The sequence below is a fragment of the Poecilia reticulata genome, linkage group LG1 (genome assembly GCF_000633615.1).
Source record: "Poecilia reticulata strain Guanapo linkage group LG1, Guppy_female_1.0+MT, whole genome shotgun sequence".
NCBI lineage: Eukaryota > Metazoa > Chordata > Actinopteri > Cyprinodontiformes > Poeciliidae > Poecilia > Poecilia reticulata.
The window spans coordinates 22,028,023-22,047,671 of NC_024331.1; the positions used below are offsets into that span (position 1 = coordinate 22,028,023).

The window sequence follows — 19,649 nt, forward strand, 5'->3', positions numbered from 1 at the left end:
GCCACTGAGAATATCAAAACAGATTGGCTAGGCCGCCTGCCAGAAAGAACAACAAGCATAAAGAATATGGCACACTGACTGTAGCTGGTCAGTTATTAAGCTGTTCAAACCACATTCAATGTTAAGCAGGATAACTGTTTTACTTAAATTTATCCCCTCAGATGTTACCACGTATATGAAACATATTACATGCTGTATTTCATGTTCATATCGAATGAGTATTTAGAGTGACAAAAAGGAAATAACTAACTCTCATATTAAGCATGTAAGCTAGTTTTTATGCTGAAAAAACATTTAAACAGGAAGGTTAAGATTACATAGGCTTATAAATTGATTTTTAATTTTCATATTATTTTACTGATTCCTTCAAGAGTCCAATTACTTTTGATTACTGGACATCAACTTCAGAAAAGTTAAGGTGGAAAAACTCAATAAAAAAGTACTTTGCAACTAAATAATATGGATTTAATAATGCCACACCACTATTAATCAGGTACCCAGCCCTGAGGAGAGATTGAGATTATGTAAAGCACTTTGAAATGCCTTGCTGCTGAAATGTGCTATACAAATACAATTTAATTGATTGATTGATTGATTGATTGGATTGATTGTACAATGCTTGTGATGCATTCAGAAATCCAGATTCCTACACACAATAGACCAAACATAGCAAAAACCTTGGTAGATTAATTTTGCACAAACATAGCTTTTTAAAAGACCACATTGGTCAACAAGTACTTCACTTACTCTATCCTCCAAAAGATCTTGAACCTACACTTTCCCTTTCAGCTATGACAGATCTTCTATCATCCTATCTGAGTAAAAGCCTTCAAAAAAGGCTCGTCAGCATACTCAAAGAAGATGCAAACACTTTTCTTTTTTTTTAGAAAACAGGCGCGTGGCCTGTTGTTAGTTATTGCTGCAGGCCCACAGGCTATGGTCCTAGTCATCTGTCTTTGTGTGACACTATCAAGTTCCCTTGCACAACGCAGAGGTGGTAAAATGACTTTATTACACAATGTGAAAGATACTTCAGGGACAAATTGCCAGGGAGGCATCCACACCAAAGGGAGTGTGGTGCTTTTATCTGAAGACAGTTGGACCATGTCAGCCTCAGTCTTGTGCAGTCTATTCTGCAATCACACGTTGTAAATGTGCTAAAAGGAACCCAGCGGATTTGAGAATTCTCCTTGTCGAGCATTATTCACCAGTCAAAAGAATGAACTTGGGCAGAGAAAGGTGCTAGATTTGCACCTGAAGGTTGTGTGGATGAATTAAGAAGGTGGAAGAAAAGATGCAAAAAGGAACAAGTTACAAAACTTACATTACCATACCATTAGCCACTGTTGGAGTGCCTTTCATTTTGTTAGCAAATAGCCACAAAATTCAGTTACTGTGAAGAAGTTAGACAATAATGATGCACGTTATTCCAAAACAAAACTTTTATAAATTACAAACTGAAAAGCGTGGTGTGCATTTGTATTGCAGGCTATCACCTTCCTATGTAATTTTATTAATAAATATAGTCCATTGCTTTTATGGAAAAGTTGCAAATTGAAAGCAATTATCATAAGAAAGCTCAAAAAAGGGCAATTTTCAGATTTCCCTAAGCTACGGACAGCAAAGAAGATCCTTACGTCCAATAAGACTCAATGTTACACTTTATGGTCATCATGAGGAATTTTGTGTGTCTAAGAGAATTCATTTTGCACATCAGTTTGAAACACCATTCCCCAAAAAGAACACAATGGCACCGGTATCATTGTGTGGGAATCTTTTTCATCAGCAGACACAGAGAAGCTGATCAGAGTTGATGGGAAGAAGGGTGAAGCAAAATACAGGGTGATCCTGGGTACAAAACACATTACCCCTAAACATACAGACATGATGAGTCTAGTCAAAGTAAAGACAAGAATCCATTTGACAATTTGTGGAAAAAAAAAAAAATCAGGAGCAAGAAACTTAATCACCAGAGGTTTAAAGCTGAGAGAGATCAACAGACCCTTGGCAGATGCAAATACAACAAAAGCTAGTTCCACAAAACATTGACTCAGAGGTACTGGACACAAATGCCCACAATACTTTACAGATATTTAATTTAAAAAAGAAGAAGAAGGAGGAAAAAAAATATTTGTGCTGATCTTTCAAATAAAATCCAAATAAAATTCACTGAAGACTGTGGCTGACAAAATGTGAAAAGTTTCAAATGTTTATTGTTTATACTTTTGTTCGATCAAGCATTACCACACAGTCATTCTTTCCTTTCTTCATCCTATCACACTACACGAACAGCTAAGCTACAGATCAATACTCTCTGGCACATATTCTCACTCCCAAAGACTCCGAATGAAAATGCCATTCGATATCAATCAGCGTCACAGCCGGGCCACAAAGCAGGCACAATAAATGACAGCGTTGTTTTCCAAATTTGCCATCAAACGACGAGTCCCATCAACGTGCTTCAAGTCAGATCTTTCGGCCTGGTTTATGCTGAAAGGAACCAGATGAACAGGGAGTGGAAGATGTATGTAATGCAGTTAAAGTAAAAGCCCAGTAAGCAAGAAATTTAAGAGGGGCCAAGGGATGATGGTATTACAGCCGACGCTGATTGCAGACAATCTGCTGAAGAAGGGAAAGATATGGAAAATATCATTGGTTGCAGCATTGGGGATATGAGAGGCGGGCAAGTGCTGGAAAGTGAAGAAAAAAAAAAGAGTAAATTGCATCTATTCAACAACATGCTGTAATAAACTACAACAAACATTTTACTGTGCGGCGAAACATGACTGTTAAAGTAATTGAAGGCAACACTATTCATAAAACAGCCAATCTAGGCTTCCCCTTACAACTGTCTTCTGCCTCAGTCTTTTATTTGCACCAAGTCCTTAAACAGTCTTGTGTTTTGAAACCCTGCGGTAGTTTCCTCCATTGATAAGAAATGCCGTCTTATACTCCATGCCACCGAGAGATTTATGCCCCCAGCCCCGCGATGACCTCATTGTTCACTGCCCCATAATTCAAATCTGATCTGCTGTGTTGCATCACATTGTGTGTGACTCATTTCCATGAAGCCCATTCTCCAAACAAGCGAGGCCTCCTCGGCACGCTACAGTAAACCGACAAACAAAAGCAAAGAATTCCCCATCAGTAACACTGGCCGGCTGGCTTCACGCGTAGAACAACACAGAAATGCTTCGTTTAAAGGGACCGGACTGGGAGAAGGGGGTGAGCACTACTGCAAAGGCCTTCCTGCAGAGACCAAAAATAATCAGTAGACCTTTGAGCGAGCAACTTACAATAATTGATTCGGCATTCGCTGTGTTTTTTTGTCACCCCTGTAAACATACAGCTGCAGGCAAGTCCATGTGGGGCCTCCGAGTATCTGATCTTATGCACTCAAGTTCAAGCGTGTTTGTTTAAGGAAAGTGCTTGCTGTTGATGTGCATCACATTAATGTGTGGAAGGAAATGCATGCATGTATGTGTGTCTATTAACTGGTGGCAGCTCTGAGTGGTGCACAGGGAGGTGAAGGACACAGCATACAAGTGTGGAGCAGTGTATGAATTTCTTTTTTTTTTTTTCTTTGTGAAAGAGGAATAGCGTCTGAACTAAAGGCTTTACAAGAACAAAGGCGTTAGTAGCAATGCATACCTACGGTGGTGTGAAAACGTACCTGTAACTTCTTGTCACACTTATATGTTTCATACAGTATCTTCAAATAAGAAGATACTGAAGATAATAAGGTCCTCTTTATCTGCTCCAGATAAAGAGGACCTGCATGAACACTGTGCATAATGAAGTTTTCAAACGTTTCCAACGACTGACGTGAAGCATTTTCAGTAACTGAAAATGAGATTTATTTACATTTCTACAGAGAAATGTTGGCCCACTCTGCTTTGCTTCAGCCACACTGAATGTTTCTTGAGAATAAAAAAACTAAGTTGATTAGTATTTTTTTTTTATTATTATTTGGAGATTGACTGCCTGGTCTACTATGGATTATTATCTCCTGCAAACCCAAGCAACCTAAACTTATGGCATTTTCCTTCAGGATTTTTTTAATAGAAAGCAAAAGTTATGTTTTCATCAATTACAGCAAGAATGAAGTAACAAAGCAGCCCCAGGCTATCATTATTGCCCCTATGTTTGAATGTTGGTATGATGTACTTTCAAACTCCCACCCCACCTATATATACAGTATACGTATATAAACGTATACTGTACATGTTAAAACCCTCCTGGTTGTTACTGGTCATTCCTGGAGTTTTTCTCATATTATCTGTCTCATACTATGCTGACAGGATATTGTGATGGTTTTAACAAATATGTTAAAAAGCAGACTGTTTATAAGAGTGCCATATTGCAGCTCTAAGATGCTGCAGTTGACATTTATAATTCAATTAGCTTTAATGTAACAGTTAAAATAGTTTTTAGTTGCTTATGTGCAAACAGTGTACAAAATGCATAGTGAAATGATTTATTCCAGAGTCATGTCTGTTTTCGATCCATTCAGGATCGATTTACATCCTTATCCTCCAACCAACAGAGATGTCTTCTGATTCTTCAAATGTATTTTTATATTTTATATGTATATATGCATTGTGTATCATCTGTAAATGTTATGCAGCAAATGCAGCAATACTTCCAAAGTCTGCTTTTTTCATTTGCAAAATCCTGAAAGAACCTACTTTATATTCATTAGGTTTTCTTTGTTGTATTCTGGTTTTGAAGCATCATATACCCGCTCCAGTCTATTGTTATTCCTTTCCCAACACTTACACAAAGTTAGGTGGCATTTAGGCATAAGCTGGTGTGAGATGCCCATGGTATGTTGTGTGTTTCTCAACCCTGGTCCTCAAGGCACACAGCCCTATATGTTTCAGCTGATTGCAGTTCAGAAAACACCTGTCAACTGACAAAATTTGTGCTGAAGCAGGGGAACATCTAAAACATGCAGGCCATCTAAAACATTGAGGACCAGGGTTGCGAAACACTGACCTGGAGGAAAAACCAACACAGTACCAAGAGTATTATAACTAACACAATTAGATATAATGGCTACAATCCTAAACAAAGTCGTTTGATTCCTGGCCTCTGACTATTTCCTGCATGTCTGTCTCTTCTCTCTGTGCTCTCTCTACTATTGAATATAGAACATTAGCACAATAAAAACTGTAAAAAAAATAGATCCACTTTTTAGAATCCAAAATCGCATTTTTTAATTAAGTTTTCAGCTACTTTTCAATAGATTAATCTACGACTTCTGTTTCATTAACATGCAAATCAAAGGGATGTCAAAAAAAAAAATCTCAAACGAAAATCCAAAAATCTCTTTGTAAGGACATTGTAATACTGAATTTTAATGTAAAACAGAATCTTTCATTTCCTTAGTACATTCATTTCCAATACCTGCTTGAATCCCACTAAAACTCATAGGGTAGTTATGGACGGGCAATCTGAACTGGGTATAAACCCAAGACAGATTGCAACACAAGAAAAACAGCCACACACTAACTCCTTTGGGTCAGTGTGGAGTCACAAATTAACCTAACATGCATGCAAAGGCTCACCAAGTACCCAGAGGAAACCCACGCAGGAAGGAAAGGAGGGGGGGGGTGACATCTAAACTGCATATAAAAGTCCTGCACAGGCGAGATGTGATCCACAGACCCTCTCCTATGAGGTGACATTGCTGGTGCTTTCTGTGGAACTTTTCATTCTAATCATGGGTCTGAAGATGTGATAATTATAGGGTTGTACTTTAATCTTAATTAATCACTTCTGTCATTACAACTCCTCTATTCTTGTGTGTTATTTGTTTAGTATAGCTGATATATATCTAAATATAAGCTGGGTTTTCTTTTTGTGTTTTTGAAACGTGTTTAATTCAGTAAATAGATTATCTAATTAAATCTGTGAAAATTTCTGCTTTAATAAGCCCCTTCCTTGTTTTAATGCGACAGGAAATGAGCTCTTTTGTCTTGTGCTAAAAAATATCTGACTTAATCAGTAATGCTTGTGAATCTAAGCAAGAAACAAATTACCATATGTCAATCGACGGACCAGTTTGTCTTTATTGCACATTCAATTTCAAATCTTGTCAAAAATTTTCAATTCGATGAAAACCTGGACTTGGACTGGGACAACTTTGCACATGGGCATGCTTTGATCCAAATCATGCCATTGTAGCTCTGGCACTGTGCCTAAGACTGTTCTCCTGCTTCAGGGTGAATGTGAACCTCCAACCCCATGACAAGCTTTTTTCGCCGCCTCTGGCAGATTTTCTTCCAGAAATGTCCTCTATTTAACACTGTTATCTTCCCTGTTGCTCGGACAAGCTTTCTACTACAGAAATCCATAGCATAACGCTGACACCATTTTTTTCAAAAAGAGGCATCATTTGTTCAGGGTTTTCTAATCCATGTGTACCGTTTTACATGTAGGTCATAAAGCTCAATTTGTGCCTCCTCTAACCAAAGCCTCTTTTTTCAGGTGTGATCATGAGGCTTGTGGCAAACTAAGGGGAAATTCTTTTGGTTTTCGTCCAACAATTCAACAATCTTGGGACTCTACCATAAAAGCCAGATTTATGGACTACACAATTAATAGTTGTTCTGTCAGCAGAATTTTCCACCTGAGCCGTGTATCGCTGCTCTTTCTTCAGAGTCAGATGGGCCTCGAGGCTGCTTGTCTGATTAATGCTCTTAGGTGCGCGACTGTGTTTTGGTACGTTTGTAGTTGCCCTATTCATTTTACATTTTCAGATTATGGATTTAGCAGTACTCTGTAAGAGGGCCAATGTTTGGACACGGATATCTCACCCTGCTTTAAATTCCTCCCCGACCTTTCTGCTGTGCTGCTTGGTTTATATGATGCTTTTCGTTCTCTAATGTTCTCTAACAAATCTCCAGGGCTTTCACAAAACAGCTGGATTTTTGCTGAGATTAAATCCAACGTAGATGGATTATGTTTACTGATTATATTACTTTATTTTGGGGTATCAACGTTAAATGACCTGAATATAATTGCATGATTGAGATTGTATTTGTAAAAACATGAATGAAACAAATATAATTTTCCTTCCGCTTCCCAATTTTGCACTACTTTATCTACCTAGTCAAACCAATGTTGGATATGCATTTTTAACAATTTTATATATTTGTTTGATGTATGACTATTGTCTTTTTCTTCTTTTTTTTTTTAGGGGAATTGGGGGGAGGGATTTGTTTTTTGCTGTCATATTTTTTAACTTGTTATTTCTTAGTGTTTTTCTTTTATGATTTTTATGTACTTGTGTTCTGTTTCCAATTTTACTTGATTCCTATAAAGTGTCCGAGTGTCTAGAAAAAAGTGCTATGCAAATACAATGTACTTTTATTATTATTAATTATTATTATTATTAATATTATTATTATTATTATTATTATTATTATTAGCATTAATGTATTATTTTCTGTTTGACAGACACAATATAAAATTCATCAGGGCAGGCAGATTCAACCATCTGTGCAATTCGTTTTTTACCGTTTACCTTCAGCTTCACCGCCTGATGTTGTTTAAAGATTCGATTACATTGCACTGCTTAACGCTGCAATATCCAGTGAGCAGGAAAACAAGACGGATCACTTTCAGCACCTCACAAATAGCTCGTAACACCTGGCATTAGCGGGCAGTCGAACAGTGAACAACATGGAAACAGCACAGAAACTACAGACCACTAAAAAGCTGAGGTGGGTTGATTTTAGAGCCCTTAAAAATCCCTACAGAGTTAGACATTTCACTGTGGAGGGAATGTTCTAATCACAGTCACTCAGTCAATGAGTCTGTCCACAGTTGGTTTCTCCCTTTTCCCAATCATAAAGCACTATACTCTGGCCGCATGGCGAAGAGAGCGACATGGATTTCACGCATACAGAAAGGATGAATGAGTTAAGGGCCATGATGGAAAATGCAGGGGAGTCTGGTTTCTTCTTTAAGAGAGGCAACGGGTAGGAGGACGGATATGTTAACACATGACCAAGTACTTTAGGAGAATGAGGATGCCAGGCAAGAATCTTGGATTATTATTTTAATATAGGAGAGAGATGTCATTTAGCACAGGAGAGGCCTTTTGAATTAGGTTAAGCTCGGCACTCAAAAGAATCAATCAAATGGAATCATCATGGCTTTATGAAAAACCACTGAAAGAGCAGTTGAATTCTACAGCTGTGTTTTCATTAAAAACTAATATTATTATGAAAGCAGTTTTCTTTTTACAACCTATGCCTCATGAGTGATGGTTTATTTGTGCAGAGAGCTTGGTTGTCTCTGCGGGCATAATAAACACAACCTAATGTTTATCTAAGAAGCTCTCTGACACGGGCCTTTGGCTTGCCAAGCATAAATTAACTTAATACAAAACTGGATATGATGAAGAACATTTGAATACAAGAGTAACCTGATCATCCACAAAGTGAGTCGCCTTCCCCATCTCAAATCCCACCACTGCAAACAGTCATTGTCCTCTACAGTGACCATCCACCATATCACCACTACAACCATGTCTCTTCAGCACAAAGTCTTTATTTTCATCATCTTCATTTTGAAGATAAAAAAAAAATCCAAGCTAACAACTGAACCTAACTATAGTCAGGGCCTCTTCAAGCATGTTGCTCCCACATGCTCCCACCGCTTCAAGATCTGGGTCTACTCTAACTCCTAAATGTAGATTTTTCCTAAACTATCCTGATTCAGGTAGGGTAACATCTAGGGCTCACCCTTGCACAGTCGCGCAGCAAGGAACTTCCACTAAAGAGCAGCAGTGTGTTGCAACCTTAAACAAACTGAATTGTATTTTAATGTGGTTTTATGTGATAGGTTTCTGCTGTAAGGTGAACTAAAATAAATTATTTTATTTGTTTATTTATTGAATTGAGGTAATACTTTGTAGAGCCGCATTTCCAGCTGCCAATATTTTGGGGTTTTGAACATCTGGAGACTGAGATGTTTGCTCATTTCACTGCAAAACAGCTCAACCTTCATCAGATTGGATGAAAAATTTCTCCAAGTATCAGCTCGCAAGTCTCTTGCAATCTCCTTTGTCTTAACCTGTCCTGTTTACTGCATTTCAGGCATACTATATAAAGAAGGTTTCCTAGATGTGCCAAGGCAGATTTCCTTTATAAAAAAAAAAGAACATCTCAAGATGGAATCCTAATTGACTTTATTAAATAAAAACAACATCTAACATCAAAGTAGGCAGCCACAATGCTATAACAGCAACCTGTGTTTGCATACCCTTCATCCATTTTGATTATTTATGTGATTTCTGGTGGGTGGGTGTGTGTAGTTGGGTGGAACTATATGTAAAAATAAGTGTGTTTGTGTTCAGTGAGAGTACTGAGCGAGTATGTCACCTGGAGGAACACAGAAGTAAGAGTGTTGAGAATGGTACAATGCCTGCAACGCAGCACCCAAGAGCAGCAACAAACAGGTGGATCTGATTCCAGACAGCAGGCTGCAGACCCTGGCGAGGACAACAGACTACAACACCCATGCTGACAGAGGCTTCCTTTATGAGATGGACCTGAGGACACAGAGAGCTGCTTACTTTCCTCAGCCCCTTTGTCTTTACAGGCAGATATAGAACACAAAAACACCGCAATGTCAGCATAAGTTCAGCAACCTTAAGCCTATCTCAAGCTCTTATCAGCTGAAGGCGGGAGGTGAAAAGCCCTTAGCTTTAGAGGCAGAATACACTCTAACCTTGAAGGATTAGGTCAGGGTGCAACATTATCTTCCAATAATCTGATAACAACTGCAAACAGGATGCACAAACACAAAAAGAATGCATCTGTCCAACTCGTTCAGTCAATGTCAAAGCCAACGACAGGATGATAGTTTGAATAGGTCAAAAATGGTCTTCAGAGTATCGGTGAAAGCACAGAAAATATAAAGGCTAAATGCAGTCTATCACCATCAGGCAGACATTATAAACTCCCACTCCTGGCAAAGTCCCAAAACCCACACAGCTTGCTGAAATGTTGGCCAAGCCCACCTTACTTTTAAAAAAAAATGCCTGCAATCACTTCCAAAAGAGAGGACATTTTGCAATATTTCTGAGTTGTAATCAGAAAGTTGAACACGTTCAGTAGACAGCTCCCACACACTTATGAGAAGCTTAATCACCCCAAAAACAATATCCAACTTCTTTCTCGTGAATGTGGGCACCGGCAGGAGCCAAGGCTGCTGGTAGAGGAGACCTGCTAGCCGGAAGAAGGTGGGCTTGTGCTTTCCCATGCTGTCAAGTGAGAAGAAGCTGTAAACAAATCATTTGTAGAACAATAGGATAAAAAAAAATGCCCTATCTTTCCATTTATATAACTCACTGCAAAAATAGAGGATACTAACAGTTTTTTTGAAAGATGCTTTTAACTCCTGTATTTATGTAGAATGATAACTGCTAATTGTAACATATTTATGGAGGATGAACGGGTAAGCTAAATATTTAGAAATTTCAACAAAGAAAAAAAAGTTGTTTTTTTTTTATTTTCAGTCTTAGTTAAATTGTTCTGGGTCACCCATAAATCCTATACCACCACCATGAAACATGGGTCGTGTTTCAGATCTTCAAAAAAGTTCATATCAGACAAAGATGACCTGAGTAAATGCAAACAGTGTCTCCAAATCTTGATTTCATTAACTGAGAGGGACACACTATCCAAGCAAATCTGGCAATATGTTAAATCCTGATTTCACTGACCAACAAATAACTTTCACAGAAAGAAGTTTATCTAACAATCTGGAAAGAGAAACAAAACAAATTCTATGAGTTTGAGAGTACAGGAAACTATGCTAGCATCTGTCCATAAATGGAGAGAACTTAGACCAGAGCAGAACATTCACAAAAGAGGTCAGCAAACCAAAATTACTCCAAGAGCAAACTGTTAACTATTTCAGAAGGTTGCAAAACAACATCTAAAGCAGTGCTTCAGTTAACGTCAGCGTTCAGGATTTAATAGCAGGAAAAAGACATGGTAAAAATGTGATCCATGCTAGAGTGAAAACCAATACTGACCAAAATTAACACAAATGTCTATCTCGCTTTACCTTAAAACATCTTGATGATTCCAAGAATTTCTGGAAAATTTTTGACAAGACAAAAATGAAGCGTTTTGGAACCAAATGCATGCAGAAAAATACTAGTACAAAAAAAAAGAACAGTAGTGTAGTCAGTCTGATTACACCACTCAATTACCGTAGATATGCTACTAATGCTTGGAAACTTTACGTTGTGGCTGAATTACAAATAGTGTGCCAACAGTAATTGGCACAACCAGTCATTAAGCAGGTGGCAATAACTTTTTTCAAATAAAGCAATGTTGGTTTGAATGTTTTTTTCTCTTTACAATTTAAATTATTACTTGGAAACTGCATTTTGATCCCAATCTTGAGGTCATTCTTGTTTCAGTCTGTTAAATTAAAATTTGTTTGATGATCTGAAACAAGTGTGACAAAAAAGGGAGAAACTGAGAAAATCTATAAGGGGGGGTGATATATGTTCATAGCAGTGTGAGAAAGGAATGTGAGCCACTTTTTTGACTGAAAGCTGCAAATTTGCCATCATTTGATTCTAAATAATTCTCGGTAAATCAGAGTTTGGGATCTGCGTAGCCACTAAACTGAACTAACAGCACAAATGCTGAAATGAAATTCTCTCATTACCCCTTGAAAATGCAAATTGCTGTAGTAACAAGCGGTTACAGTTGTAACAAAACTGATTATGTGCCTGCTTGTCTTAATATTCTTGTGTGCATTTCCCAAACGCTGTCTGTCTGAGATGAATCGTGTTGCCTGCCAAGGTTTATTTTCATTATCTGGAGGTTTTCGTGTTAGCAGAAGATGTTTAACAGACAATCCCTTGTTCCAATAACGACCTCCTTCCGTTTCACGGGTAGATATTGTTCATGGAATCTTCCAAATCTAAACCAAATGTATTTGCGATATTAACAGCTCTGAACAAAGGAGAGCGAGGTCTTCAAGTCAAGCAAAAATGATCTGAATTAGCACAACCACCGTGCTTCACTCTTTTTTTTTTTTTCTTTTCTCCTCAGCACGGCTCTCTAGCCGTCTCCTGCATCATAACAGAAAAGAAGCAGTGACCTAATTTATGGGAGGACAGACAGACAGACCTACAGTAAGCAGAATGCTCGACGTCGGCTGCTGCACATCGTACGCTTTCAAGGGCTGAGAAACATTGGTGCCACATGAATTTTACCGAACACGACTCTGGTTGTTCTTTAACAACCCCGCGCTCACACTTGTCTGTTTGACAAACGTCCTGCGGCTGGCTCTTGAGAGGCTATCTGAGCCTGTCAGAAAAGTAAACCATTTAGACAAGATAACACGAAAAACTATTAAAGCTTATCTTTCTCCACTGTTTGAGACAGATTCAGAAATCAGACACAAACACACATACATGGTGAATAGAGGCAGGATTTGGAAAGAAGTAAATTCAGTCCCTTCCTAAAGTATTGCAATGCTTGAACTTTTTCACATTTTGTCACTTAGCACAATGTGGTGCATTATTACATAGTGGAAGGTATGCATTTGTATTCAGACCCATTTTATTCTGATGCCCTTAAATAAAATCCAGTTCAACTAATTGCCTTGCCCCACAGTTCCCATGAGTCAATACTTTATAACCAAGTTGTTCTGCAATTACATCTAATTAGGCATGAGGTTCCTGCTTATTATCTTATGTGTATGTCACTATTGGCTTTGCAGACCTACAGACTGAAATTCCTTTCTTCTTTGCAAAATAGCTGAAGCTCAGTAAGATTTGCTTTAGAGCATCTATGCACATCAATTTCCAAGTCTTGCCACAGATTGTGAATTGTATTAAGGTCTGGACTTTGACTGGGTCATTCTAACATGTGTATACCCTTCAATCTAAATCATTCCAATTGTGGCTCTAGTTCAGTTTTCCTCAACCCTGGTCCTCATCGCCCCCCTGTCCTGCATGTTTTAGGTATTTCCCTTCTGCCACACACCTGAATTGAATCTGTGGGTGATGAACAGGTTTCTCCAGCACTTGATGGTCATGCAATCATTTGAATCAGCTGTTCAGGAATAGAGGCACATCTAAAACATGCAGAGCAAGGGGGCGCTGAGGACCAGGGTTGAGAAACACTGCTCCAGTTGTATGTTTAAAGTCTTTTGGTGACTCTCCACCCAGTCTCAAGACTTCTGTAGCCTTTACCAGATTTTCTTCCAGCAATCCCCTGTATTTACCCCATCTTTATTCCCATCAACTCTAAGATTCCTTACTTTTTGTGTAGAAATACCAACCTTCCAGCCTGATGCCACCGCAATGTTTTGCAGGAGGGATGATGTATTCAGGGTGAAGTCTGCAGATGGACTGCACTAATATGACTTTATGTTGCATTGGAGGTAACAGTGTGACAATACTTCCACTGGTAACTTATTTTAACTAGGGGTGCACGACATATCGGCACTGGCATTGGTATTGGCTAATATCAGTAATTTTTTAACATATTGGTACGTTCCCGATACGAACAACTGATATTTATTTTTGACTTGTTCCAATCTGTTTATGGCCAGGGTTTTTTTTCCCCCCCAACATTGTCAAAACAGTAATAAAATATATGTGTAAAAAATTGTTATTGACCATTACAGTGATATTAATATCGCATATCGGCCCAACTTCTCATATCAGTGAATCACTAAATTTCTTCCGGCAATTCTTTACATCATCACATTGCATAATTAAATGTGTGTGTGTTGTGTACTGTAAAATAAAGAAGTTAGAGGAAATGTACATAAATAAAAAAAAAAGTTTTGAAAAAAAAAATCCCAATTAAATACTTCAACTGTTTGAAGTTGAGCAGTGTCAAAATGTGATCAGGTGCAAAGCGTCCTGATATAAATCCATGTATCTACATTCAGCCTATCTAAAGCTGTAAACATTTCCAAGGAAACATGCCTCTCTTTTAGCCGATATGGTCCAACAGGCACCGTGTAACATGATAAAATGTGACCACTTTCATTTTTGCTCAACAGATTCCTCTGTGGCGTCTTTCTCTGCTGCATCGCCCTGTAAACATATTATCATCCATCCTGCTTCCCCTTGGATAAGATCTCCACAAAGAGTTGGAAAATTTGTTGCTAAGAGCCATTTGGATATTGAGGGTAATGTGATTCAAATAGGCCAGTACACAGCCACCCAAGCAGACTCTCAGACACCAGGGGTGCCTATTGAAGAGGGGAGGGCTTTAAATGGCAGCTATCTGCAATTATTTGTCTGCCAAATCACTGATCAGTCGTCCAGTCAATCATTAGTGAGGAATTAAAACAGATTAGGCGAGCAATACTTGTTACTCAATATTATTAAAATTAATTCTGAAGCAAGTGGCTGGGTTTTTCTTCTTTTTCTTTTTCTGCAGGAGTGTGCCACCTTCTGTAATTTACTGTAATACACCAAGGTCATCTGCAGACCCAACCTCCGGATGCCTTCCTTTTGTAAATATGATCAGTTTTTGTTTTGTTTGTTTTTTAACCCGTGAATCCGCATGATTGACTTGTGCTGCCGTGCGCCGGCCTCTTGGATGCTGCTGATCCCAAACACAGTGCCATTATTTTTCTCTCGGATCCTCTGGACTGCGGCTGACAAAAACCCGAGCACGTCCCCGAGCCCTGCGAGCTTTACTGCATTCCCATGTCTGAACACGCGAGTGACAGCCGCATAAAATAAGAGAACCCTTAATAAGAGGCGAAGCCTTAGTCTTGCCATCCATCATCCATCACATGTGGTGTGTAATTGCGCCCCGCAGTGAGGCAGATACATGCGGCCGTACAGCACCGGAATAATAACGCGTACACACGCCGAGGCCGACGGGAGCTGTCACGGGGATAATGTGATTGCCATTGATTGGGATCCGGAGAGGTAATGGAGGGATCATCGCTCATTGCTTCGAGTCACATCCGAGCGACGCCCTTTACGCAGCCGCGAAACCCCCGGACAAGCATCCTGTGCGAACCCGTGTTTAACATGTTACCCACCGAGAGGCCAGCTCTGTACGCGCAATCATCGCAGGCCACATTCCCATAGGCATCCAAGTCAGCGCTGCATGCCGTGGAGCATCTCAGCTCAGATGCACAGGTTGACATGCAGCCAAAAGGGGTCTCAAAGACGCTCGCAGCTCATGTCTCCGTAGATCTGCATCATTTGAGAGGGAATAATACATTTTTTTAAAAAAAGTGGATTCTTACCCAATCACCAGCAGCAGGGATCTCAGGGCAAATATGTACACATCCAGCACGGAGAAGAGGCGATGTTTCTTAACAGGCAGCAGGACGCCAATATATCTTCCTAGTCGGTTTGTTTCACTTGATGATCGCTGCTTGGACTCCGACTTGGTGCAAAAAAAAAAAAAGGGGGGGAGCCCGGACAAGTGTTCCTCCAGGAAGGGATGGGGATAAAGCTATGGCTGCGTGCTTAGGATCCCGATCAGGAAGGAGGGGAAAAAAAAGCTCTACTCCGTCCAAACGCTCTACAAGCCCAGTAGAGCTGGAGGAGGACAGAGGCGTATCTCTCTCCTTCGCTCTCGCTCTCTCTCTCTCTCTCTCCTCCTCTATCCGTCTGTCTGTATCCCGGTCCTTCCCTTCTTCCCTCCCCCGTCTCTCTCCTTATGTTCTTAACTGACTTCAGCTGAAGTCCACAGGCGCAACGGAGCAGAGGACCGTGGTCAGGAAGCGAGAGCAAGAGAGAGAGAGAGAGAGAGAGAGAGAGGAGGGGACGGGGGGGCGGGAGGGTCAGAAATGACAAACCAATTTAGGAGCGCGGCGAATGTTCGGCCGATCAGAGCGCAGCCCCGGCTAGAGGAGCGCTACGTCGCAGGCAGGAAGGCAGGCAAGGAGGGGCGGGCGGCGAAGGGGGTGGAGGGGCGGGTTGAGGGTTTTGGAGAGAAGGTGATGATTCCTGCCTGGGGGATGCAGGAAGGGAAAAGAGGGAGATATGAAGTGGGGGTTTTGTCTGTCTGGTGGAAAACACGGAACTGGACCTGACTCCCAAATCTTTGGACGTAGAGCTCCACCTGCCGTGTGAAAACGCGCAGAGGCTGGCCAAAAAAAAAAGTCCTCAGGCGAGAAAGGTGGACGGCAACAACAGCTCCACCTTACAGACCGCGTCACTGGACACCAACGAGTCTCCGTCTGATTTGTTGTTGCTCCTGTTGCCGCTTTGTTGGCTCTGTAAAAGGGAGCTCTACCAGGAGAGAGACTGTACTGCCTCTGATCAATCGAAACTGCACTTTTCAACGTTTTGATACATTAAAACCTCGAAAGTTCTTGTCTTTCAAGGAAAGCAAGGCATTTTGAAATTTTTTTTTAAATATTTTTTTTAACAAATGAAAATCAGATATGCCCAGGTCTCCTGTGGTGAAGAAACTCATCACCACAGCATGATGCTGCCTCCACCATGTCTCACAGTGAGACATGGTGTGTCCACAAACACTGTTTTGCATGCATGCCAAAAAAGCTGAAACAGCCTTGATCGTTTTTTGTATTCATTAGTCAGGATGTTATAATCACACAGCACTGAGATCCAGCAAAATTAGGACAGAGGTACTTTATACAGCCCTACTAAGACATGAATAACTGAAAAAAATATACCAATGCGGTCTCAGGGCTGGGGTCACAGATCCTTTTAGAACGAAAAACTTCACCTAAAATAAGTACAGTTGACAAAACTTGAAAGAACCTAATCAAGGCCCTAAGCCAAGTGTTCTATGCTGTCACCAGTTTCAGTGAGAAATACGCAATTCAATGAATTAAACAATTCTAGAAGCTCTTATGCTTCTGGAGGCTCAAGAGATATAAACAATTTAGCAGTGGTAGAACAATCCATACTCAGAATTTTTTTATTGGGGAACTCTCCAAAGTCATTACAGTACTGTGAGTTTGCGAGTGGGGGGTGGGGGGGGGGTCAGAGTTTCCCCCAGAAAACTTGCAAACTTGCTAAGCCCGGTGCTGCTAGGGCAGTCATCCAGCCGGCCGCCATGTTATTGAGTTAAAAAAGTTTTAAAGTTGACAGGAAATTTGAAAATACTACTTGCATTTTTGGGAGGCTGGAAGATTAATAACTAAACACCAACTACAAAGTTGTAAAAAAGGCAATAATTTAAAAAGAAACTAAGCTAAATTAACATTATTAGACATGGGGACAAGTAAAGCCTGTTGGCCTGCCAGGCTTATAATATGCTAAGGGAAACCCTGGGGGTCGAGTAGTGAGGGATTGGACATTCTGATGATCACAATAGCAAATATGGTTCAATAAGGTTTTGAAACTCAAGATTTTAGGCAACAACCTTCTTTATAAAAGTGAAAACGAACCTAGAGATTTGCTCCACGAATCCAGTTTAGGAATCAAAACGGCGTGAGAGTCATGTCTCAAAACCCACGAGGAAATATGCAATGAGGTGAAAAAGTTGGGTGATGAGAAGACACTCAAGATTAGCTCTGGAAATGAAAATGTATTTATAAATTCACGTTTGAGGCAGGCCTAATTGAATAAACAAAAGGAAGCTCTGCCTGGAAAGGTCAAAAGCATGAAAAAGTGCAGACTATAAATAACCTACAGCCTTTCCGTGATTATTGACCTATAAAGAATGAATGAATTAATAAATAAATATATAAAAGGCATTTATCATCTATGCATGTTTGTTTGTGTCGATAGCCTGAACACAAATTCTAAAGTAGAACAGGCTAAAATATAAATATCTTTCATTGTCCAGTGGGAACAATAAATGAGTATGTGTAACACTAACATCAAGGTATGTAGATTCACACAAAAGGTCCAAAAAAGTTAAACATTCATAAAAAATCTAGATTTACAAGAACAACAATATACTGTACAAGATTAAAACATAACAAAACAAAAAAATATCATGAAAAGAAATAGCATACTTAGATCCAATGGTTGTGCAACTGCCTGAATGAGTGGTGCATGGTTATTATTTTTAATACCTAAATGTTAGTTGCTGTTTGTAAAAGAATTGGGTAGCTTTAACCAAACACTGGGTCAGAAACTGTGACTCAGTTTGTTGACATCGTGAAAAGAGCAGCTTTATCATTCTTCACGGATCCCGGTGTCGAACTCAACAGCAATCTGATGAGACTACACCAAACCTCTTCCACAGGCCAAAATAAGACATTGTAAGACGGTAAATTTATGTGTGGATGTGTTTGAATTTCGATTCCCCCCCCCCCCCAACTCAGAATTAAATTGTTAAATGTCTTATTAAACATAATGAACCTTTTGTCTATTGGTTTTAATCTGTTAATTTTCACTGCAGACTAAAACTAAAAATAATTCATATTATTACTTGTCATTTATCCAGGTCAAGGGTTGTTCTCATCAAGGTTCTCTACACCTCCACCCTGCTTTAAATTAGTGCTGGTTCAAGAGAAGAGAAAAGTAAGCTGCTGTCCATGATAAGAACTTGACTTTTCACCAAGAATACAAGTCCCAAACCTTGAAACTTGTGACTTGGTTAATAATAATAATTAAATAAATAAAATAAAAGAATAAATAAAAATTGTAAATCTATTTTAAGTCATTCAAATTGTGGAAAAAAATAACTGATGAATGTGCTAGCTACAACTAAAATGACTAAAATATAAATAGACATGATAGTTAACAGTCATTTTTTCTGGTTTGTAGGTTTTGTGTTGCTTTTGTCTGTGGTGGTATCACACTTCATTTCTGCTGCTGCTGCAAATTAATTAATACATGACAATTTTCTGTGTGTGCTTGAAAGCAAAACCAATTTAAATGGTTATGCCTTCCCAACTTTACAGTCTGCATTGAAATGCTGCTCTGCAGACACAACTGCCAGGCCAAATGAATAAGCCATTGAAAACCATTGTCTCCACAATTTATTGACATTGAAAGCTATTTGGAGTGTTTATGAAGTAATGTGATCTGAGTCATAAGGGTCAAGTAAATGATTTAGTCAATTTTACTACTGGTAACAAGAAAATCCTAAATCGATAGGGGAATTAAATGAAACGCATGCAAATTGTTGAGTGTTGCTCATTTAAAAGGTATTACAGGTGTATTTCAATAAATATGAATATGTTCAAAAATTTTATTTATTTCTGTACTTCAGTTCGAATACTGAATATCCCATGTACTTACAGTGACCAATAAAGATTTTGGTAACACTTTATCTGAATGGGCGTGCATAAGACTGACATGACACTGTCATAAACATGACATAACATCTGTCATGAACATAAAGAAGTCTTTATGAATGTTTATGACAGTTGTCATGAAGTGTCATTCGGTAAATAATGACACTGTAAAATGCAAAGTTGCTCTAAAAGTTGCATTAAAAGTCCATTAAAAATGCCAACTTTGCATTAAAGTCCCTACACTGGCTCCCTGTAGCTCAGAGAATAGACTTTAAAATACTGATGTTAGTTTATAAATCACTGAACGGTTTGGCACCACAATACCTTAAAGATCTGTTATTGTTGTACCAACCGTCTAGACCCCTCAGATCTTCTGGTTCTGGTCTGCTCTGCATCCCCAGAACCAGAACCAGAACCAAACGAGGAGAAGCAGCATTCAGTTTCTATGCACCACA

The 19,649-nt window shown here is 39.3% G+C and overlaps 1 protein-coding gene across 8 annotated transcripts in view; it reads right to left on the bottom strand.

The window, feature by feature from the left end:
* Window positions 1–15,855, bottom strand: part of adgrl3.1 (adhesion G protein-coupled receptor L3.1) — a 161,387-nt gene extending 145,532 nt beyond the window's left edge. For 4 of the 8 annotated variants that reach the window (XM_008416793.2, XM_008416776.2, XM_008416733.2 and 1 more), the window contains exon 1: window positions 15,271–15,815. The gene's annotated coding sequence lies outside the window, so the exon portion shown is untranslated. Of the gene's footprint in view, window positions 1–15,270 lie in introns of all 8 variants that reach the window. The other 4 variants (XM_008416710.2, XM_008416760.2, XM_008416742.2 and 1 more) reach the window with 3 other exon arrangements.
* Window positions 15,856–19,649: the final 3,794 nt, after the last annotated feature.